A 26420-nucleotide genomic window follows, 5' to 3' on the forward strand; every position below is an offset into this window, starting at 1 on the left:
GGGTAATGTCCTGACTTATGACCTCTGCCTCTGGGTAACCTGTGTGAATCTGTACAGCTGTGAGGTATTGCCACGGCAAGATAAGGCCATATTGTCACGTCAATGGATGTACAAGTATGGGATCCTCTGCCACCACTGTACCAAGGTGCTGAATCGGTTACACAGACCCAGCAGCAAGTCTCTGCAGCTCCCCCTCCAGAATGGCATTAGTTTGAAGGACTATGTAGGCATTTGACCACAATACTGGACACAGCTGCATTCACCCTGTGTTCCCCAGGACATCACTGTGAGTAAAAATGTCTACCTGACAGTACGTGAGGACATAAAACATCACAAAGTATAACACTACAAATGTCTGCATATCTCCACTAAAACCAGTACCATGTAGCAGAAGCAGCACAAACACAATTACCAACAGTATCCTCTATCCCTTACCCAGTTTGACCCCATATTGCCAACTGATCTACCAATATCCTGCAAAAACAGTTCGCTAGTCATAGGTGTAGAATATAAAAGTCTGCACTGGAGTACAATCTATCTAGAATGGATCCACACATGCAATACAGAAGGTCATACTGAGCATGCTCCCACACTTAAACAAATAAAGCTCATTTCTGGCAACAACAGTGGACCATACATATCTGACAGATGCAGATGTTAGTGCATACACTCCTCAGTATGCACCAGTTATGCTTTGCACACACATTGGATAGGAATACGTACATATATCCAAGGACAACACACTATAATATGCCAAATGTACACAGACATAGATGTATGGAAGTGTGACAGTGACAAAGAGCCTTCAGTGACAAAGAGCCTTCCCGCATGAGGCCTGTCCCACCCAGCACACAGCCAAATGGCTACAACCACATGATGTGTAAATATCAGTCACCATAGAAACTAGCCACTGGTATCCCTCAGCATTTAGACCCTCTGGTTCTAGTGCTAACTGTGCAACATGACTGTACAAAGCAGTAGTCATCTAGCATATGTATACATGTACCTGCAGAATATAAACCTGTGTGTGTCTGAGTGTGGTGTGTCTACCTCTAGATGAATGTGCTATGGCCCATACACACACACTGCCCTCCCATAGCCCTACTATGGCAAGCCTGCTGATGTCAGTCACTGTGAAATACACATTTTGGAAAGAGATAGCCCAGTAATCTGTGGGTTGTGTCTTATAACTTTGTAATGCTGTAGCGTGATATATTAAGTAGGAGTTCTCATCCCAGATTTGGCAACTGTGTATTTGTCTGTGTTGAGACCAATGCCTTTTTAGGCTAGTCACACTCACTACAATTCAAATGCCCTACTTAGACAAGCCTGCTGATGTCATTCCCTTTGAAATACACCTTTGGGAAAAGAGTAGCCCAGTAATTTCTGTGGCACGGTGTGTGTCTGTGTAGGGAGCAATGATTTTTAGGCTAGTCACACTCACTACAATTCAAATGCCCTACTTAGGCATGCCTGCCAATGTCATTCACTTTGAAATACACCTTTGGGGAAAGAGCAGCCCAGTAAGTTCTGTGGCATGTCCTATAACTGCGTAATGATGTAGTGTGATCAACTAGTTAGGTAGGAGTTCTAATCCCAGACATGGCAACTGTGTATGTGTCTGTGTAGGGAGCAATGCTTTTTAGGTTAGTCACACTCACTACAATTTAAATGCCCTACTTTGGCAAGCCCGCTGATGTCATTCACTTTGAAATACACCTTTGGGAAAGGAATATCACAGTAATCTCTGGGGTGCATACTATAACTGCTTAATGCTGTAGTGTGTTAAACTATTAGGTAGGAGCTCTAATCCCTGACATGACAAGTGTGGATGTGTGTGTGTGTTTGTTTGTCTGTGTAGGGAGCAATGCTTCTGAGGCCATTAACAGTCACTACCACCTCCATTTCCCTTCTTTGGCAAGGTGGCTGATGTCATTCCCAGTGAAATACACCTTTGGGGAAAGAGTAGTCCCGTAATCTCTGTGATGCATCCTATAACAGTGTAATGCTGTAGTGTTATATAGTAGTTTGGTTGGGGTTCTATTCCCAGACATGGCAAGTGTGGATGTTTGTGTGTGTGTTTGCTTGTCTGTGTAGGGAGCAATACAACATCCATGGCCCTTCTTTGGCAAGCCTGCTGATGTGATTCCCAGTGACATACACCTTTGGGGAAGAGTAGTCCAGTAATCTCTGTGGTGCATCCTATAACTGTGAAATGCTGTAATGTGATAAACTAGTTAGATAGGAGTTCTAATCCCAGACATGGAAACTGTGTGTGTGTGTGTGTGTGTGTGTGTGTGTGTGTGTGTGTGTGTGTGTGTGTGTGTGTGTGTGTGTGTGTGTGTTTGTCATTCGTATCTTGTGTGGAGATGGCTGTCAGTGTGTAACAACTGGACTCATTCTGGAGAGGGTTTTGCCCTCCACAGTACACACCCATGAAGTGCATGTCAGTACTGGCACCCTGTGTGTGTGTGTGTGTGTGTGTGTGTGTGTGTGTGTGTGTGTGGAGTATGATGCTTTCGACCACATTCACACTCAGTACAACTCCCATTGGCCTACTGAAGCATGCTGTCTGATGTCAGACAACTTTGCATATCCTTTGCCCATATAACATCCGGATACCTCTGTGGTGCATGTGATACCTGCGCATTACTGTATTGTGGCAAACTAGATAGTTAAGAAGTCTATTCCTGACCCTGCCGAGTGTGTCAATGTGTGTGAGTCCCTGAGAAAGTGTGGCTGTGTTGACGTTGACACCTGTTCATGTGGACTGGCATGTGTACTACACCTTCCTTATTGCTGCTATATCACTGTTGCAGATGTCACTCACCATCAGATATACCTTTGGACAGCTCACCAACATGTAAGCTATGTGGCACATGCAATAATTGCATACACATGTGATAGCAATACATAGTCAGTCAGGAGTTTGAAACCCTGTACTGGTAGGTGTGTGACACAAACATGCTTCGGTTTTACTCTCCCACCCCCTCCCTGACTTACTTTGTCTCAGTCTGTCTCTCTCACTCCCTCTCTGTTGGATGTGGAGAGGTACACCAGCTTTGCTTAGGCAGCAGCTTGCTTTTTTTTAAGTCATGCTCATGATCAGCTGATGGCCTCTGCATGAATTGCAGTCCCCCTTTAGCTGATTGCATGTGAAACAGCTGTGGTAACATTCCAATAGCCAGTTACATGGAAACACACTCCAATATCTCGGAACATCATCTTGGTGTTGGGTCTTTTCATTCACTGTGAGCAGGAACTACATTTGGTGTTTGGCAAACAGCATCACAGATAATATTGGGATTTACCTCTAACAAAATACACTGTGAAAACAGGCCAACAGACAGGAGGGGGATGTGCCAGACATGACTACAAAATGTAAGTGTTGCTCTTCTGCATTTGGAGTAATGGTTTAACAGGGTGTGTGTGGATATGGCTGGTCTACATGATTTAATACCTGTCATGATGGTGTTATGTGTTTGAGGAAACTCTCATCTGTAGGGTTATCTGCAAAATGGGCAGTGTGTGGAGCCTTCTGTTTCTTGTGTTACTCACAGGACACCTATCTGAGAACTGCAGAAGCATAGTGTGAGGATTGCAGTCAGTACATGATGACAGCCATGAGAGTTACTGACTTCATATCCCACATAGGACATATGTCACAACAAACTCTGGTATGACAGTAAATGTATGAGGTTATCACAGCAACATGCCAATATTGGGCAAGTGTTTCTAGCTTCAGCCACAAGTCTGTCAACCTTTGTACATATATCATGCATTAAGAGGTGCATATGTTCTGTGCACCATTATTTATTGACATCATACCTGATAACAAGCCAGTCAGATATCAGACTGCTAGACATGTTATGTATAGTAGAGGTTGTTTCTGAGGACATAACTTGGGCATTCTGTGGATGTGTGTACAGTACTGGGGTCTGTGTACTTATGGTGATTGTCGACAGGATGTGCAGTGTGCATACGTACCTTGGGTTGTGCACAGACTGTGGTAGATGGCATTGTTCTTGGTCCTGTTCTATCTGATGTTACATGCTGCTCCACTGTATGGTACATTATTGGCTCACATGTCTGTAGGGCCAGACACAACCGTGTCCCATACCATAGACAGGCATCGGACCACACTGTGTCATGAACCAGTGTATGTAGGGTTAGTGTGTGAGTGACACATATGAGGATGGTGTTTATCAGATAGACATATACTGTCATATTAAACTTGTGTACCATATGTGGCTGAGGCTGTGTTCACATTGGTTGTGGGTATGTACTTTCTCACAGGTGTCTGTTACTCTGTGCTGTGACATGCATGTAGAACCTGCTATAATTGCAGGTACATGTGTATTCTCCTATACAAGATGTAGTCCAGTGTTGTGGCAGTCTGCCTGTAGTTTGCACAGTGCCGTGTGACATGACTAGCAGCCTAGTGTAATTATCCAGTGTGCTGTTATGTCCAGTTATTTGCAAGACATACTGCTGCCAGGCCACCATAACTGCTGTGTATTTCAGACAAAGCAGTGGGATTCTGTAAAGATGTATGTCACTGACTACTGGGTCGTATGTGGCCATGTGTCTTCTGCACCACCAGGTAATATGTGTCAGGACATACTGGCGTGTATGGATGCATAAACTGTGTGGGCATATGTAGTCCAGTATTTATATGATATACCCACATACATGGCTTTTAACATCCACATTGTGAGGCATGGTCCACATGTCTTGCATGAACGGGATTTGGGTACACCTCTGGACTGACCACAGAGTGCCAGACTGTCCGCATATATTGGTCATATCTCTGCTGTAGTCCACAGGACCATTACTGTGCTAGCAGTGGTACTGTACTATAATGTCTTTAGGATGTCTGTCAGTAGCCAATGGCGCACATGTCAAAAGCAGTTGTGACCTCCCACACAACATGTCTTTTAGGACAACCCTTGTTACAGTAGCAACAGTCTACATATATACCTGCAATACATACTTGACATCCCCTTGCACTAAGAGGTTGGGACTATTGGGGCTGAGGTAGGACTACACTCCATGTTCTGGACATATGGTAAAAATATATGTATATATATATATATATATATATATATATATATATATATATATATATATATATATATATATATCCATATAGATATATATTTACACACAAACGTATATATATATATATATATATATATATATATATATATAAACACTCAAATATATGCATATACATATTCACAGCAATACATGTCTACATGTACACAAATATATAGATACATATGCGCATATAGTTATGGATATCTACATATATATTGACATAAATAGGTATATCTGAATAGATATGTATGCACATATAGTTATAGATATCTACATATATATCAACATACATAGGTATATCTGTACACAGATGATGTGCATACATGTATATATATATATATATATATATATATATATATATATATATATACAAAGAAATCTACAAATGGCCGTATATGTGATGCACTATACAGATGTGTTGACATACATATGTATGAATATACATGTGTATGTATATATTCATATTCCTGTCATGTGTAAACATCACGGTTGTGTATACCTTCCCATATGTATCCCACCGTATGTATCTGATATGTGTACATTTAGATATAACAACATATGTGATGCAACGGTAATATCAATACAAGTACTACACAATTGTGGAAGTCAAAGCAATTGTTAAATACTTTTTAATATGTGTAGTGACAGATATATTGGAAAAACAACTGTCTTCACAGCTGTCATGGAGTAGAGGTTAACTGTTGTGACTATAGTGTATATGGTCCTGGGTTCATTACCTGCAAGGTAACCAGTGCTCACATCCCAGTCTGATAACATAGCAGGGTAATGACATCTGTAATAAGTGTATGTAATGCCATGTACATTACATGCATCTATGTGCTGTCATTACAGTAGCAAGGGGTGTGAGTGTCATGTCTGGGACACACAAGTATATAATACCTGTACAGCACTGTTGTCCATGTGAATGTGTTACATACAAGGGTAGTAACCCAGGTTAAGTGCTGTCACACTGGCATGTAGTGTATCATGGTAGTACTACTGTTAACAGTGCGTTCCCAGGCAAGAGTAGAGTGCTAAATGTAGTACTGACAACAAGCACACTAAGCTGATGTCTGTCAGTCCCTGTACAGATGTGCAGATGGCAGGTATCCAGTTTGGATACGTACAGGCAACCTATGCCTGACTGACACTGACATGTCTGCCTGGCTGTGTCATAACTGGCACATATAGGAGACAACACCCTGTAGGCACCACATGCTACAGGTACCTCCACTACACTTCCACAGTCAACAGAACATGCTTGGGTATAGGTCTCCATCACAGACACTAACCATATGTTGTAATACATATTGCATACATGTCAACTGGATCACCTCAGTGGCCATTTGCAGGAGGCAACCAGAGGATTGGCTGATGCATGTCACTCTCACCCTGAGGGTCACCACAGTGGTGTCTTGTCAATAGATTGCCTGCTGGTAGGTGGCATGATACCACTGTACACACATGCCCTACACAACCCATTTCTCCATGGACAATAGCCAGGTACACACCTATGACCACCTGCAGGGATGCACCACAGTAATAACACAAGTGTACATGTGCATTACTGAGGATAGTAGTGTCTGTGTGCTATTAAACCTGTAGCTGGGAATACCATGAGGGCCTTCACAACCACCACAACACCCATTGCCATAGTCAGATGTGGCTGCTGCTGTATCAGACATTAAACATACCTTGTTACGCTCCTCTCCCTAACAGCTACATGAGCCTTGCAGTACCAGCACAATAGTGTTGTACAAATGGGTTGTTAGACATGGGATACACATGGAGTTCTGCCAAGTGTGTGTATGTGTGCATGTTTGTATATCTGTGGGGTACAGCATTCCGAGGCCACATACTCCTATTACAATATGCATTGGCACACAGTAGTGTAGATAGTGTTGTTACTGCCCATAGGTGAGGCATGACAATGCAACACCCTACTATGCCTGTGACATGTGCATTAGATGCATATCCCTGTAGTACCATTGTTGGGATATACAATGGGTTGTATCACAGTCATGGGCAATGTGGGATGGTGGATATGCCAGAGTGTCATCATGGGTTCCAGTGACTACAATATCCACTGTGGGATATGGGTGCTGTGTACACTGTCATTACACCATGGTACACCCGGTATATGTCCCACATACCACTTTATGGTGACCACTGCCACCATCAGCCATAAAAATAACTAATACTACAATCCAGCCCAGTTATATATGTGCTGTGTGCAGCCTACCTGTTACACATTGGACACGTGGAAAAGTTAGTTAGCACTGATAGGCCCAGGTCTCTTGGATGTTTGTCTGCCTGTTATGTGTCTATCCATGTGTATATGATGGTATGTCACACTATGCATTGTCCATATACAAACATTACATCCCCCATTACCATACTGTACATGCCTGGGGATGTTCTGTATGTAACATGCAACCTGGAACACACCTCACCCTAAATACTGTGTGGTGTATGCAATGAAAGCCACACAGTTCAGTAGCACTACATACCTAGGTAGGGGTCTAGTCTCAGTGTTGCCAAGTAAGAGTGTGCGTATATGTGGATGGGTCTACATCAGGTTGCTGATTATATATGTCCCAGTGGGACACCTGTCCATGTGGCACAGGCAATAACTGTTAAACAAACCTGTGACATGTGTTCAATTGTAGCCCAGATATGTCACAGCCATGGTGCACCGCAGTGCCATACCCCTTGTGGAATATGACTGCAGACCATCCTCCTGCTTACACATGTACACCTATGACACAAATGGATAACATTATGGAGACCACAATCAACTAGTGTTACTAACAGCTATAATGCATCATTGCTGGACAGCTACACTACCTGACATGTATGCATTAAACATTACTCCTGACAACATGTTACACTGCAGTACACTGGTACACTGTACTACAGTCACCGTGTGCATCAGAACCATATTAGCCTGTCCATGCATTGATGTTATGGATAAGAGGGATGTGGCACAGGTATCATCCTATGCACAGGGTGTGTTGTTGGTTTGCCAGAGACCGAGGGTGGGCCATACATTTGACACCATGTGTGTGGGTGAGGGATGTAATTAGTTGTACTGGGCATGGCGATGTGGTATGTGTAGGTATGGGGTTGCCCTAGGTGTGTTTGTATAGTGTGTGGGTATGCATGCACACAGTTCTGTCATGTGGCTGCCCTATACAGGTGTTTTTTAGACTGATGCAGACCATACCTGGCAGGGTGTGCAGTTCATCACTTACGGCCACTGCCAGGGGTTCCATGGGCACGTCCAGGTAGAGGCCTCAATGTGCTACTCTCCCTGATGATGACAGATGTCCGCTGGAACCAGGTCTCTCCTGGGACTGGCCAGGGCAATGTGCATGTGGCCTGCTGTGGTGTGGTGTGAACAGTGTCCCCCTGCAGTGCTGGGGCTGGTACTGCCACTATTGGAGCGCCTTGGTGTTCTAGCATGTCCATGTTGATCACCAGCTGTTGGTATTGCTGGCCTACATCCATGCGGCTGTCACCGCACTCACACCACATGTTCAAGCATGGAGAAACCATGGTCGATGAGGCCCAACATCTCCCCAAACCATCTATCCATGACCTTGGTATAAGCACAGCGGGTACCAGACAGTTCATGGAAGTTGTCACTTGCATATGTGAGAGCAGCCCTCTGCAGCCTCAGGCCCTGTCTGGTGTACAGTTCCATATGTGCCTGAGCCCCCATGACAGTCTGGAACATGCGCCTGGTGGTACCAGTTGTGATGCCTCTGCCAGAGGCATGATGACCAGCAGCACTACCATGAGCACCCTGGTGCATCTGCCTATGTGGTGCCCTGCTGGACATCTGGCTATGCCTGCTGTGACCTGACACAGTAGGCATGGATACCACACTCTCTTGCGCACTGCCACCTGTCCCTCTGCTATGGCCACTGGTGATGGGCTATGTATAGGCACTGAAATTGTGTGTGGGGTTGAGGTGGCTAAAAGGGGGATGTCAAATGATGGTGCAGTTTCAGCCCCTGATAATCCCACCTGCCCCTCAACAGTACTATTATCATCTTCAGTGTCTGTATGGACACCAACATCAGATTGCATGCAGGAGGGACCCTGACCCACCTCGCCACCTGTGGGGGAAAACAAGAAATGCATTTTAAGACCTGTACAGCATTGCATAACAGTATACACACACACACACACACACACACACACACACACACACACACACACACACACACACTCTCCACCTTAATACCTACCTATCCCTTCTCCATCTCCATCCTGCATCACACTTGGTAACATACACACATTAATACCACACATTAACGTATCATTTCTCTAAATGTCTAGATGAGTGATTCCAACATAACACCTGTTACTCTAGTACCTCCTTGACCTGAGTGGAGTAGGTTTTACATGGCCTCACTGCTCTTATCCAGTGTTCACCTGTGTATGTCCAGACATCATGACCATGGCCCCTATATGTTAGGGGCTACTACGTTCACTCCATAATGTCATGCACTGGAGTGTCATGTGTAAGTATTCCTCAGTACATGCCAGATCTGCTGCTCAATCAACCTATCAGCTGACAACTGTAATATATGGATACACTCTCTAGTGTTGTCTAGTAAGTCCCCAATGCATCTGTAGTGCTGCATACGTGGGTTGTCATTCACCTCTCTGCTGATTGCAATATTAAGGGCATACCTGGTGTCTACCTTCTCTCCCAATGCATGTTGCATGCTACAGACCTTATTATACTATCAGCTGTCCTGTGATTACATATCAGACAAGTATGCCTGGTGTCTCATGTGTCAGTACATGTCCATGTACTGCATGATCCCAAAGGGAAGTACTGCTGTATGAACAACCCCACAGTCACACATGTGCATACATGGACACCCACACAAACACACACACATGCACACACACATCCTACATGCATCAACCCCCCCCTCCACTCCACCAGATTGCACTTACAGACAAAATAACCCCCAACCCCCTACACACAAATACAGGTGAGGGTGCACAAAAATAGTACACACAGTCCTCCCATCACCCATCTGTCAACATTCATAACATATGGTACTTAACAGCATGCAGTGCCAGCTATAGTCAATCCATGCTAGCAACAGTATACATGTGTGTGATGCATGGGCTGTGCTAGTAGGTGATGCCCCTTCCCCTGGAAAACACTGCACCCATGTACACAGTATTGCTGTGCACCTGTTCTGCACCCTGCCATGTACTGTGCACCAAACCTCACAGGTGTACAACCCATTGCTGAATATGTAGTACTGTGTCAGTTATGTCTGCTGAAATGCTCACAGCCCCAATGTTTTTCAGTGACACATACCTGGGATGATATGTGGACAAATGTCATTTTTGAATGCCTGATGTCTGGTTTACAGATCTCAACATCAGTGTAACATGTATGACCAATCCAATACTATTACACTGACAACCATAAGACCATACCGTGGCTATGGGGAGTGTATACACCCTTATTGATATAATGCACTCTTCCTTGATCTGCCATGGGACCTCATCACCACATATATTAACAGTACATGAGCCTGATATGTGACATATGTCCTGTACATTCACATACAGTGTCTAAGAAATGTGTTAGCTGTGCGGATGTTGACCACGATGCATACACTCCATGGGTGCATATGTGTGCACACCCTTATCATGAAGGTTTGTTGTACCTATTTTTATGTGTACTACAGCAGTCACTATTCCTGGCAGGGGTATACTAGCATGGGCCATCTGCATTTGCCAGTGTATGGACAGTCTGCCCTACACATGTCACCCAACTCTGCGTGATTGTAAGGTCTACTCATGTGCACATCCCTTGGAGTTCACACACTGCCATCACTATTGCTGTGGGGGTAGGGTTACATCTGCCACAGTTCCTGAACCTGACTGTGTGCAGATACAGCCATTCTTAGCATCCTTGGGATCCCTGTTGCAGTGCATTGGTGTGTCATGCTGACACACCCTCCCCACCTTCAGCCTTTATGCAGATGCTTGACAAGGATGGCCTCCACATGTGTGTCAGTTTGCAGTGTCCCATACACTGAACACCACGTATTACAGCCTAGTCCCAGCTAATAATGTGGACCACAGTAATATGTTATGCCATAGTGTAAATCTGTAACAGTTGCCATTGTAATACTGGTGTATACACTGTTGTTGCACTGTAAAAGGGTGATGTTTCACACATGTCCCTACTGTAGGCCATGTGTCCCACCATTATGTTCATCCCTGTAGACACATTCTGCAATGACAGGATGTTAGTTATCTTGCAGGTGTCTGACATACCCTTCCTATACTCCATTATGGTCACCACTGAAACGCAGTGCATTTAACAGCAACAATACATGAACATGTATGGCATGCATTATGGGTAGGTGTGTTAGATGTGTGCATGGAATATACCATAGCCATTACATGTCCGGTGTATTGGCAAGCAATAACATAAACCATACTCACCAGCTACAGGCTGCTGCTTTGGTGATATACCAGAGGGACCTACATAAGAGTGTGAGAGATGTGATGTCAGTGGCCATAGCTGTGGCATTGCTACAGGGTGGATGTAGCATTACAGTACATCAACAGTACAAGACCACAATATTACCACTTATGCACATCTGTTTATTACTACTATGCAGCAACAAACTATATATATATGACATGTCAGATATGCATGATCTACCTGTACAGATGTGGATGCATACACAACAGTGGTCTACTGATGTGCCCTGTGGCCTTACCTGCATGCTCCTCAGCTGGTGTGAGGGTAGCACCCACTTCCACAATTGTCTCTGCCAGTTGCTGGGTGTGTAGGTGGGCAGGTGCCATGAGGCTGGCAAGGAGCTCCTCAACATGTGTCAGGGGGGATGGATGGCATGACCCCCCCCCATTGTGAGGTGATCCCCCTAGACTGCAGCAGCGCGCTGCCAGGCACTGCGAAGCAGGTCAGAACAGTGATGCCGGGCCTGCTCATAACTGCGGTTATGCAGGCCGACATCATTGACCCTCTGGACTAGATCGTTCCACAGGGTGGTCCACTCCTGCTGGTCATGGGCAGACCTGCCAAACAGTACAGGATAGTGCTGGATTAGGTGGCTCAACACAGCCTCGTTTTCTGCAGCTGAATACGCAGGTAAGCGGCCATGGGACATCTTGCCTGAAAGACATAAAGATGGAAACAGGTCTGAGCAACTCATACAGCAAGGTTACCATAGTTCTTAATACACATCTCTGTCACCCCCCACCATATCAGCAACAACAAACTGTTCACACAACTCAATAGATATGGCTACAGCTTACCTGCCAGTGGGACATATATTGTATTGTACCACACTTTGCGCTATGTGTTTGTAGCCATGTTCCCTGTGTGGACACTACCATTACTGGCCTATTATGGACTATTTTATCTCCATGCCATTGTCAGGGCCACTATGTTTCCATATATGCATGTGGTATGCTTGCTATGTGATTGCTGCACATCAGTCATTCTTTGTTATTGGGGATATCTATGCATGCTGTTGGATATGTTCAGGGATTGTGTGAACTATTACCACCCACATATGTTCTATAACAGTGACACAATAGCATTTTTAGGAAATAGTTGCCAGTAGAGCCACCTCTCCAACCTCATCTGGTCATGTTATCGGCCACATCACATCTGGGACCCACCCTGGGGCCTCCTCATCTACTGGTCAAGCACTACCTTCATGTGGAACCACCTCAGGGGATGTTGTCCCCCCCGGGGGCACACACAGACATGACCCTGTTACTCGAGGTCAGGTCCAGGGTCTGTTCCATAGGTGGGTCCACAGCCACTTGTGGGATGTGCTACAGCACATTGAGGCACCCAGTACACATTCACAGGGTCCACATGATCCTCCTGCTCAGCCTCCAGGCCAGGCACCTTTAAGGCCGTGGACTGCTGTTGTGAGTAACAATGGGTGGGAGCCTTTTTCCCATATAGGGGCCCATGGGGTTTCCACATCGCAGACCACACAAACCATCCAGGGTTTTTACCCACCACATGTGTCATATATCACCCCTGTAGGCTGTCCTCTATATCTACCAGCCTGAACCACCTCCACAGATATACCTGCCATCCTTTCCCATATTCCCATTCCCTACTTCACAGACAAGGGGAATGTGTTCCCAACAAGGGGTTCACATGTGACATACCCATCCATGTTGCACACACTTATATCTGTGTGTATTGCTATGTGCGCTGTTCCCTCACATATAGCATACAGCATTGTGGTGGTAATATAGGGGACATGTATTTACATATATATGTGTGTGTGTGTGTGTGGTGTGTGTGTGTGTGTGTGTGTGTGTGTGTGTGTGTGTGTGTGTGTGTGTGTGTGTGTGGGTATGGGTGTGTCTGTATATATGTAGACATATGCATTTTATATATATATATATATATATATATATATATATATGTGTGTGTGTGTGTGTGTGTGTGTGTGTGTGTGTGTGTGTGTGTGTGTGTGTGTGTGTGTGTGTGTGTGTGTGTGTGTGTGTGTGTGTGTGTGTGTGTGTGTGTAGATATATAACATATATATCTACATATATATGTGCACATACACATACCTGTATATGGGGTACATTCAGACATCAGATCCACAATCTCTAACTCTTCTTCCTGCACAGCTGCACTGTTCTGTCTTGCTACAACACAGACAGGTGCCACATATGGACACAGCCTAACATTAGAGGATATATATAGTGCCAGATTGCAGGTGAGCATATTACACACCTATGGCATTTCAGGATGCTACAATACATGTTAACTTGAGTGTCCTGCAAGTGGTCGGTTCTGGAACCCACGTGTCCATCATTATGGCATTACTTCTACCACCAGCTATTGGCCACAGTAATATACATCCTTTCCATTACACAACACACACTATATTGGCTTACATCTTGTCAGTCGGTGCTGCTCTGCACAGTTGACAAGTATGGCCCACTACCCACAGGGACAGACTCTAATCTCCATAGCAGTTGTTCAGCTGAAGATCATTACAACATCAACACCTGATGGCACATATGTATCATTCCACATCATCTACCCCAGTATTATGAACCAAGTACTACAGTCAATTGCATGCATATATACTTAATATACCTGTTGTGGGGATGAGGCCTGCTGTGGATAGTGTCTTTGTAGGAGTTTTTTTCTCTCCTTAGCTATAGCCTTAGCCTGCTTTCTTTGTTTCTGTTTTTGGTTTGGTTGTGGTGCTGGTGTTGGTTCTGGATCTGTTTTCTGTTTTTTCTTTCTCTATCTCTCTTTCTCTCTCTCTCTCTCGCTCTGTCTCTGTCTCTCTCTCTCTCTCTCTCTCCAGTAAATGGATTGAGATGCTTGGAATAGATTGCAGCATGGCTTTTGTGGGTGATGCACATGATCAGGTGATGACCTCTGCACCAGTCAGTATCCTCCACCTGCTACTTGCATGCAGCATACTGTGTAGTACTTCCAATAACCACTGTCATGGCAACCCACTACTATAAATCCCTACATCATGTGGGCATGGTTCCTTTACTTCCCTGTATGGTGGACATCAGTTTTACAGATAGCAGGTAGCAATACCTCTTACAAGAGAACTTGCACACTCAGGCCAGCTACATGTTTGTATGAGGTTCCAGAGCTACGAACAGAGTGTGAGTACTGTTATTGTATGCATTGTATAGTGCCAGAGTTACAGGGTTTGTGTGTACATACTAGTTTAACATGGACTGCAGTCTGTCTGCATAGCTCTCAACTGTGTGCCTATCCGCTTGATGGCCAGAGGTGTGCATGTTATGTTTTACCTGTCCACCACACAGGTCTTGTGTCAGATATATCACTGACTGTGTGTGTGTTGAGTGCTACCAGTACATGGCTACATTCATTTGTGTTTCTGACTTCATATTCCTGACTAAGGAAATGTTGCAGACTATCCTGTAACACCAACAACTTGCTTAGTGTATGACAACACTATCTCACATATGGGCCTGTGTTCCAGCCTCTGTCCTCCACCTATATACACCAGGCTTTGTCCATATGACATGCTGTCAGGGGTTGTTATGTAGTGGCCTGTGAGTATGTCATGCTGCCATTTCTGCCATCATTCCACTGCTGTTGTGGCCCCCACACATATTGTGGGGTTGGGTCCATATATGTGTGGGCTTCATCTGCACAATACATGTGTGCCCTTATGCAGTCCAGAGGTCAGTGTATGTAACAGTGGTATATGCCCCTGTATGTCAATCTAAGGGGGGGGATGCACCATAACTAACCTAGGCTGTTACAAAATGTGAGGGGTATCAGGAGTAGGCTGCCTTAAGATATCTGGATGTACATTATCATACAACTCACCTTGGGTAAATGCAGGCCTACTGCTTCCTGCCATACAGACTTTTCTGTTTGTCAGTGTGATTGTGATGGTTTCAGTTATACCTTGTTATGTAACAGATACATCCCATTGTGTCAACTGAAGATTGTACCCCCTAGAGATTGTGTACAGAGTGTATATAGTGGCTGCTGGACTATACATCTGCATTACTTACTGTTGATTGATTGTTATCCTGTGGCCCAGTCTGTCTTTACTGTTGTATTACTTGAAGGCCTTGGCCTGGATGGCAACATATGTAATGCTTTCCGGAATACTGTATTAATTGATCTGTTTGAGGGTTGCATTACTCAGTTAGTATTATCCTACTTCTTCCCTCACCTTCCTTCCTACTATCTATACACCTCCTCTCTCCTCTCCTTCTCTGAAATTGTTACTGATTAAGTTCTTCAAACACTAGCCTACTCTCTGTTGTCACCTTTCTCGATGTATTATCGTCTGAAAAGAATGTGCCTTACCCTAGAATTACCATATATAAGTTTTTTTTTTGCTTATTCAAACATGTATGTACAACAATCTTATGTTTGTCAATGTTAAAATACTTAGTGTTTTGAGTCTTTTATACCAGTTTGTATAACATTAGCTTATTTTTACTGTATTATGGAGCTTTTCTCCCCGGGACTCTGCTGATAAAGGGCTATGGCTCAGTCAGACATACCTGGTCAACAAATGTAAAATAAATAAATAAAATAAGTAAAATAAATAAATAAAACAGTATGTATTTCAAAGTCTTAACAGCTACATAAGATGGCATTTACAACTGTAATAGTAAAATGTCGTATGCATGCAAACCTGTGTGTGGTGTCATATCCTTTGACTTCTCTGTGGGTATATGTTTCAGGCAACAATTGTCTTTTGTATGAGTGACTCATTCACTGTCCATTTGAAAAGGTGGAAACTGTAGGAATACTGGCTGTTCAATATGCTGTGCACCCTCTAAATATGTATATTCCTATACATATATCTGTGTGTGTATTTGTAGTTACATATCTATCTATCTATATATATATATGTGTATATATATATATATATATATATATATATATATATATATATATATATATATATATATATGTGTGTGTGTGTGTGTGTGTGTGTGTGTGTGTGTGTGTGTGTGTGTGTGTGTGTGTGTGTGTGTGTGTGTGTGTGTGTGTGTGTGTGTGTGTGTGTGTGTGTGTGTGTGTGTGTGTGTGTGTGTGTGTGTGTGTGTGTGTGTGTGTGTGTGTGTGTGTGTGTGTGGTATCTTAGGAATGTTTATTGCTTCCACATTGTACATTCCCTATGGTAGCCAGACTGTACTGCATGATATGCTATTGATACCAGCCTGACATCATACAGGTGCGGTGGATTACTGTTAACATCTTGTGCCCATGTTGTGTCGGGTCCTGGTTATGGGACTTGCAACAGTTGGGTATTGTATTGCAAGGCAGACCTGTTTAGCTGTGTGTGCGTGTGGGGGGGTAATATCAATGCGTACAAAATGTATGTAGCTTGGGCCCCCTCACCCCCGTTAACGGTGCCTGTGGTCATACATGTATTTGTTATGTTCCCTTTTATATCTATAGATATATATCTGTATATACATATATATCTATCTCTCTCTCTCTCTCTATATATATATATATATATATATATATATATATATATATATATATATATATATATATATATATATATATATATATATATATATATATATATATACATATATATGTAGACATATATATCTATAGATTACGCATATGATATTTATATACATATATAAATATATATATATATATATATATATATATTTATATATATATAGATATATTTAGATATAAATATATATACAACACACATACATCTACATGTTTTAATACATTTTCTGTACTGTTGAATGCCTGTACTGGATATGTTTGTAAAAACATTAGGGTTATGTATATCTGACATGGCTTAGTGTTAAATCACTTTGGCTATAGTGTGCAGGGTCCTGGGTTAGAGCCTAGCAGAGGCTCTTTATTTTGTTGCTGGGCAGAACAAGTGCTGTTAGATACAGAGTGATTAAAGCACTTTTAAGCAGTTGTAAGTGGGTTTGCATGGGTTTGCATGGTGGTAAACAATGCTAACTTCCGGTTACAGTTTCTTATACTCATTTAGCTTCTAAATTGTTTAACCTGTGTAGGCATTGCTTACCCCCATGCAAACAAGCTTAAACCCGCTTACTGCTGCTTAAAAGTACTTACTTCCACTTACCCCCATGCTAATTTCTTTAAAAGAAATGAAAAAGGGTTGATAGGAAAGTGGTGAAAAAGGGGCACAAATAGGGAAAGACAGTAGGGAAAATAGCTAGAGATGTGCAGGAAGGGTGTAGGGAAGGTCCATAGCTGCCCATTTCTTCTACAGCAACACCTGTCCATATACACTGAATTTGTTGATAGTTTTGGACACTCATACCCCTGCCAGAAGGGTGAAGACAACAATAATATGTTGTTAAGCCAATTAGAACAGATTATGTGTGCCCAGTGGACACGTGTGAAATGGACAGCTATGTATGGGGCGTGATTTCTTTTTGGGAACAGATTGCCCTTTTTTTTTCAGGTGAAAGAGGGATATTGGGGTGGGATAGTAGGTATATTTGGGGAGGTGGGTTGGGTAGGTTAACAGACAAGACAAGCAAGATGCATACAGGGGCAGAATATGACATATGTGGGGGGTAAACACCTTGATGGGGAGGGGTGTTGGGAAATCAGAAGCCCATGAGCCCCCTAGGGGAAACAGCGGGACTGAGGTTCCCCACCCATGGGCAGTCACCACTGCACCTTCACAGCCCCAAAGGTGGCTATGCTGGGGGCTGAGTAAGCCAACCCTCTAGTCATGACACATGGCCCACAAGCTGGTGTAGCAAATCTCCAACCTCCCTGTGGAGCTCGCTACACACCATGACCCGGACCTGGTGACAGGTTCCTGTCTGTGCCCACTCCTGGGGGAGTGAGCTCCATTCCCCGGTGGTGGTTCCATCCAAAGGTGGTGCAGGACCAACGGATGAGGAGGTCCCAGGTTAGGCCTCAGACGTGCTGGTGCCTGGTGCCATGGCCATCTAAGGTGAGACAGATGGGTCCGCTGAGACCCACATTCCCGTACATGCTATGGTGTTTAAGTTGTATCAACATATGTGGGTTAGTAATAGTCAGCACATTCCAGAATTAGGTATAACAGCATGCATAGATATTCCTATTAACCCACACACCAGATATGGAGCAGTTGCATGGCAAACAGAACACATGCATATATGGGACCACAGTGGAATTACAACAGCATGCAGGTACATTGATAGCACCATGCCACCAATGTGGGAGTATTTCAACATAGCACATGTATAGAAACAGATTTAAATAATTATCAAACAATAGGACATATGTCCCAACATTAGAGTTAAGTCAGCACATACCAACTGAGTTGTGTATTTAGTTTATTGTTGCAGATATGGTGGTGGGGGAGAAAAAGATGTCAATTAACAACTAGTATATTCCTGTAGTTCACATTACTTTCCTAGTCAGTGAAATTATCTGTACCTTACAATTATTAGTACACTACCCTATTGCCTTAGTTTGGACAGTGGTATGACAGTCGACAACTATATACATGAACTGGTTTTACCTGAAGTATACACCTCTTACCTGGTATACCAGTGGAGGAGCTGTTTGTTAACACTAACTAACTGTTTCTACATATACTCCCAGATGCCAGGTTGATGTTATGCACATACCTGTCCATCTCTTTTTGCAGACACTATGGGCATGTCTTGACCACATGTAGGTAAACCGGGACATATTTTGACTATTGCCCTCTTAAACCTTTAGTGAATTGTACAATAACAGGTTTGTTTTCTTTGACATTTTACCCAAAAAAATTATACCACAAGCCAAAACAATTCAGCTCCAAGGTGGTAATGAACCAGAATCAGACAAATAAGCTCTAAAACACTTATTTAATCCAATGAGCAAATCCAATAAGTAATGGACAGATATACCAAATTCAATCACATTAAGCTTTGTATTAGCAAAGTGAAAGCGCGCTTAACGTGATTGAATTTGGTATCTCTGTTCGTTACTTATTGGATTTGCTCATTGGATTAAATAAGTGTTTTAGAGCTTATTTGTCTGATTCTGGTTCATTAACATTTTCCAAATATGTACAGACCTGACATTCAGTTATATGACATGAAATGCTGCCTACATGTCAGAGATTAGTGCAGTGATATGCCAGGAGGACAGGGTGACAGTCGGCAGATACGGGCCGATTAACTGGACATTCTGGACATTTCTGTACACTTGCGGGGTATGATTCTGCATACAGCTTACTACCACTCCCAGGATTTGGACCATGGCTACGTCTGCTAAAAATAAAACACTGTCCATCACAGTTGTGTGTGCTATATAGAGAGCAACTGCAACACTAACAATGCCATACAATACCAGAGTAAACAGTACCAGTACAGGATATCAATCTTTTATTTCTAGGCAGTGTTCATATCTGACAGACCTGTGGGAGCAATGTTTGTTAGCACTACCTGAATGTTGCCACACAAATTACCAGATTCATCATTAGTATTATGCACATACATCTCACTCTGTTGCTGTACACACTCTGGTCACAGCTTGACAACATGGGGTGTAGATGAGACATACTTGGCTTATTACTCTCATAACATTTTGGGGTGTTGCTAGAGTGACAGGTTTGTTCTTATAGATGTCTGACAATCAGTTGTATTTCCTGTTTGCTGCCTAAATGTCTGGGATCATCTCACTGATTTCCCAGGGGGACAGTGTGACAGGCAGCAGATATGGGCCGATTTACTGGACATTCTGGACATAGCTGTACAGTTGTGGGGTATGATTCTGTATGCAGCCTACTACCACTCCCAGGATTTGAACCATGGCTGCGTGTGCTAAAAATACAACAACTGACGACTCAGTTGAGTGTTCTAGTTGGATTTTGTTGTCTGTCTTTTCACTGTTTTCTGTCTAAGTCTCTCTCAGTTGTACTATATGACCTCTTGGGATTACACCAGTCACATATAGACATCCCTACACATTTTATTTATGTAGCACAGTGTGGGTAACAGTGCTTAATACAACAGTACTATTAAGTGATTGCAAATCTACATTACCATATGATACCAGAGTAAACATATGCAGTCCAGCAGTTTAACAGTGCTTAATGCAACAGTACTATTAAGTGATTGCAAATCTACATTACCATATGATACCAGAGTAAACATATGCAGTCCAGCAGTTAGACCTTTATTGTTAGGCTATTATGCTTTTATTTACATAAAACCTATATGAGACTCTTCCTGCCATATTCTCTGGTGTATGCAGTACATGCCTTAAACAATACAGGTTTTATACAGGCAATTAACGTGCTACTACTTTTAGATTTATTTCCTATGACAGTACATGCAAGAGTATTATTAACCTGCCTCACATCACACCCACTCCAATCTACATCCATGGGCCTCCTGGTTCATAGCCCACTCACTTGCCACTGTGAAAGACATAAGAGGAATATTTAGCCATACCTATCCATAATATACATGAGCTGGCAATTATTAAACAGGTAGTGGACTGATACATGGCTGGGACTTCCCCTGTCCTCCTAGCCTCTTAGATCCACTGATTCAAGAGATCCCTTTTGTCGCTTCAGGTTGGCATAGTGATGCCTGATCTGATCACCAGTTTGGGGTATACCAGTGGCACTGGTGAGGTCATGGGTGAGATGGTACCAGGCTTTCACTTTGTATTGGGAACCCTGGTACTGGCCCTGCAACAGTCTCATGTCATGGTCTTTCACAAGGAGTCCTGCCATGACTCTGGACTCCTGGAAGCCCCAGCACTGCACTGGAAAGAGCACACCCTCTCCCATTCCAGACGTAGTGCTTACAAGGGGAAGCTACAACCAGTTATGAGATGTATTCCCACCTGTTGGGTTTAAATAGGGCCAGTTTCCCACACTTTGCCATGATTGGACAGTTTTGAAAAGGCTAAGCTATGGGCAAACCTGCTTACCTAAGGTTGGCATTGCTTAAAGGGGTATACCAATGGGTAGATTGAGTTAACTGGCCTACATATTGCTTACACCTACTAAGCTGGGCTATGCAATGCTTAGCACTGCTTAATATTTAAGTTACATTATATTTGCATTTAAGTTGCATTATATTTGCATTGTGGCATTGATTTATTATTCATTAAATGTTATATATGTGTTTGGTATCTATGATTCATGTGTACATACACTGTGTTTATTAGGGGATTTCAACACTTTGTTACAATGACACCTCACATCTGGGCTTAATGCAGTACTCGACTTCACATATTTATGTTATGTAGTAGGTTATACAACATAAAACTGTATATAGATTCCTTTCACTTGTTCAGTTTGAATTTCCTATAGTGAAGATCTGTTTGGTGATACCTCAATCATATGTACTTCTGTGATGGCTTAGTGGTTAACTACTGTGACTATAGTGTACAGGGTCCTGGGTTCAAGACCTGCAAAGGCTGTTTATTTTGTTTCTAGCCAGAACAGCGGCTAATGCATACAGAGTGATTAAGGAACCTATAAGCAATTGTAAGTGGGTTTGCATGGGTTTGCGCACAGGTAAGCAATGCTAACCTCCTGCTAAATATGCTTCAATATTGCTTAACCTTTGTGCGTATTGCTTACCCCCAAGCAAACGTGCTTAAACTCTCTTACTACTGTTTAAAGATGCTTACTCCCACTTACTACTGCTTAATTATGCTTACACTTGCTTACTAGTGCTTGCTCCCGCTTACCACCACACCGATGTAGAAAGTAATGTCTAATGGTTCTTGGGAAGGTGGTGGATTTGGAAACTGTATGGCATTATCATTCATTACACATTTTACCTTCTGTTTGTATCCCTGATTCCTGTGTACATATACTGTATGGGGCACTTGTGATTATCTGTGGACTTTGCAATATTATGACAATGACACCTCACTTCTGCATTTAATACAGTACTCCAGTTCACAAATATATGTTATGTTGTAGGTTATGCAACAAAATAAATTGATCATAAAGTGATTTGACATGGAAAATGGATTGTACTGGAGTGAGATTTGAACCGGGAATGACTGCTCGTAAGGCGAATGCTCTGCCCACTACACTATTGCTGTACTGCTTCATTTGTATATATCTTGCTTTTTATCCTCTTGCGCCATTTAAGCTGCATTAACTGTAGCAAAGCGATGGGCAAACCCATGCAACTACAGTTAAATTTAATCTGTTTTATAAAAAAAAATTCTGTATCTTTACTGTTTTAAATATTGCTCTTGTAAACTTGGGGGGGATGTTGCTGGGCATATGCGAACACCTATGAGCGGTCTTGCTCATTCTTATTCATATTCTGCTGTTCTTCACTGCAGGGGCATGTATATTCTAAGATCTCTGCACTCGTACATGCTCCATGTCCATTTAGGAGCTCATGCAGCATGCCTTCATTAATATGCATGGTGCACTGCTGTCCTGCTCCTAAATGGTCCTAAGCTAGTCCTGCATGAAAGTATAGTGAATCTGGGGGATTGTCTGTAAAATATATTACTGGTGACATCAATTCATCAGAGTATGAACATACATACAACAGTTTAATTTCTGCTGTTTCTAAAGTATGCGTATGTCTGTATGCCGTGCGTGTGTGTGTGTGTGTGTGTGTGTGTGTGTGTATATGTTATGTGAACAATTTATTGAGCAACAGATGCATATATGTCTCAGTTCAACATGCATTCATGACAGCTTATTTCACCTAGGTTAACAAGATTACTTTTAAAGTAGTTTTGCAAATTGCAATCATGAAAGCAAATCTGAAGTCCAGACTTTGCACCTGCAAAATTATGGTGATGTCATCCTCTATAAAGATTGATATGAAAATCAAATTATACGACTTCTGTCATGGTGCAAATATTAAGGACTGCATTCTATTGCTGAACTAACCAGTTAGGTAGGGGGATGAACTTCACAACAGTCAACGTGTGTGTGTGTGTGTGTGTGTGTGTGTGTGTGTGTGTGTGTGTGTGTGTGTGTGTGTGTGTGTGTGTGTGTGTGTGTGGTCAGAAGAGTATGATGAATCAAATGTCCTCAGTCAAGTCTCATTAAGAACAAACCTTTATAGTGGTACATGACTACACAGCAATTTCATACAGCCCTCTTCACAACATACACAGATAATGTCATCTGCTATAAAGTTACCATGAAGTGTTCTCTGATAACATAAAAATCAGATTTGTGCTGTGGCACTAGCATTAAATGTTATGTTCTTTAGCGTATGTAATTAGGTAACTATGCGTTCTAATCTTGCTATAGTCAACCTGCGTGTATGTGTTCACTTAGCTGTCCTTCAAGAGACCATTTTAGAGCAGCATATGAGACATTCTTACCAACATCTTCTCACCAGACAAGGATGTAATTTGCATTAAAGTGTTCTCTGACAACATAAAAGTCAGATGTGTGCCATGGCACTAATGTTAATTACTTTTCTTTCCAACTTGTGTAACTAGACTGGTAGTTGAATGACAATGTGTGACTTAACATAATGTATTGATGGCCACTGCTGCCATTTGATTACACATGCCTTGATGCTATGTATATTGCTGCCTTAGTAAAGCATGTGTTCTTGCAGTGGAGTATATTAACATTATATACAGTTCTCATTCAACCATCACAGTGACACATTATGGCACATGTGTGCACGTGTATACCTACCATCATGAAATGCTATGTGACATAGAGCAATATTACATCATACATGGGCACGTAAGCCTTGTTTCATCCACATGTTGTAATGCTGGTATATACACAAACATATAACCAGTTCTAATCCACTTGCCACCTTGGCAAATTCATTGTATACCCAACTGTGTTGCTATTCACAAGGATTATGCAGGTGTTCCCAAGTAGCATTGTGTGACTGTCAGCATTTGTGTCATTAACTGTCCTGCATGAGCTGCATCCATCTCATATGTAATGTGATGTATCAGAGCCCTCACTCACACCTTGCCAGTGATACACATATAGGCATATGATGTCCAAGTGATGTAATGGCGTGAAATAGGTAGAGTTGTACAACAGTTCTACCATGCATCATGTGATGTATACACAAGGTTGTATTTGGAGGTGTTCTCAGAAATACCTTTTTAAGTAAGTACAAGATCTTTAGAGGAATGCACAGCCATGCGCACAGATGGATGTGGATAGCATCACCAATATTCAACTGGAGGCAAAAGACACCCTGCTAGCTGACAGATTTGGGCCAAACTTCAGCTCCCTGCCCCCAGTGCTTATTGCCCAAAGTATACATGCAAACATAAACTCCTATGTCACCAGGTAGATATCCCAATAGATCACCAACAGGACACATACTGTCAAAGTGTTTGAATTCATCTCTAGTAAGAGGCTAGTGACCAGTGTATTACCACAGTGCTCTGTATTAGGCCATTTTCTGTTTGATATTTAATTTGCAGAAATCAGAGCAAACTTAGACAGCCTTTGTTTAACCAGTTTCATGAATGACTGCAAATTGTGGGCAATCTTTGAATCCAGTGACAGTATTGATATATTGCAGAAAGTTTTAACACACACAAAAATGGAAGGTGTCATAGCCATGGAGAAACACTAAATGTGTAGTCATTTTATTTATTTTTTTTTGTAAAGCAAATGCCCAAACTAATTTCGATATTGACAGCATACCCCAATGAGTACACCGAGTGGTATGTGATCTGGGTACTCAGGTAGATAGTAATTGTAAATTCGACCATCATATGTCCACAGTGGTGAATAATCCCTTCTGTGCAGTACAACTCATAAGTATGGGCATAGCATCCATCTTAAAGGATGTCATAATTCTATTGTACTCGACCCTCATCACAACAATAATTGAGAACAATTCACCTTTTTACATGGAACTCACCAACAGCTGGAGCAATACTAGAGATTTTTCACAAAGAAGATACACAATGTACTAGACAAGTCCTACGTGGAAAGATTGAAACCAGTATCACTATATTCTATCCCCTCTCTCCCCTACTGGTTTCTGAGCCATTCCTATTTTCCAACATGATAAACTGATGAAATGCACGCTGTGCAAATATCCCATAATGTATTTACTGTCATTGTGAACTGTCATGTCAACTCAGCTTGTCAATGACATTCATATATCATGAAATTTCCCTCTGTTACAATGTTAATTTGTGTAACTATCACATCATATAATAGCATGTCTGCTTTTATTTACCTGTATTTACTCAGGAAGTGTGAGCATCATTAAATATTATGGCATATGCATTGTAGAATTTTATTATTACAAAACTGTCTTTGTGACATAAGCACCTTCACATCAGTTATCTTACTAGATGTTGAACCTTTAACCTCCCCTCTAATATATTTCTGCATATGTCTCTGATTTCTGTGCACATTGTCCTCAGTACACTTTTCCTGTCTGGTAACTCATGTACTGTAGTTGCCCTTGCTGTTTCACATCCCCTTTTATTAATTACTATATTCATATGTTACATTTATGGCACACTACACTTAGTACACTTCCCTGCCTGTGTACAGCATGCGTTATTTGTCTTATGTAGCTCTTCATGCTGTCTGCGTGAGCATGCTTAAACAGGTTTGCTGACAGGCAGGTGAGCTTGTTTGTTTACTGTATGCACTCATGCTGCTGAACATGTTTTCCTGGCCATCAGCACTGTTGCTGGCCATGAAGACTTGCTTGTTTTCATGTTAGTGTGATAAGCTCATCACACTAACACATAAACATAGTGTTAGTTTTGCTTTGCGGGAAGCCCACACAATTGTTCTTGAATAGCACAGCATGGTTATAGTTTTGATTAC

Source organism: Protopterus annectens, chromosome 12.part0 (genome assembly GCF_019279795.1).
Source record: "Protopterus annectens isolate FY-2018-M chromosome 12.part0, PAN1.0, whole genome shotgun sequence".
Classification (NCBI taxonomy): Eukaryota; Metazoa; Chordata; order Ceratodontiformes; family Protopteridae; genus Protopterus; species Protopterus annectens.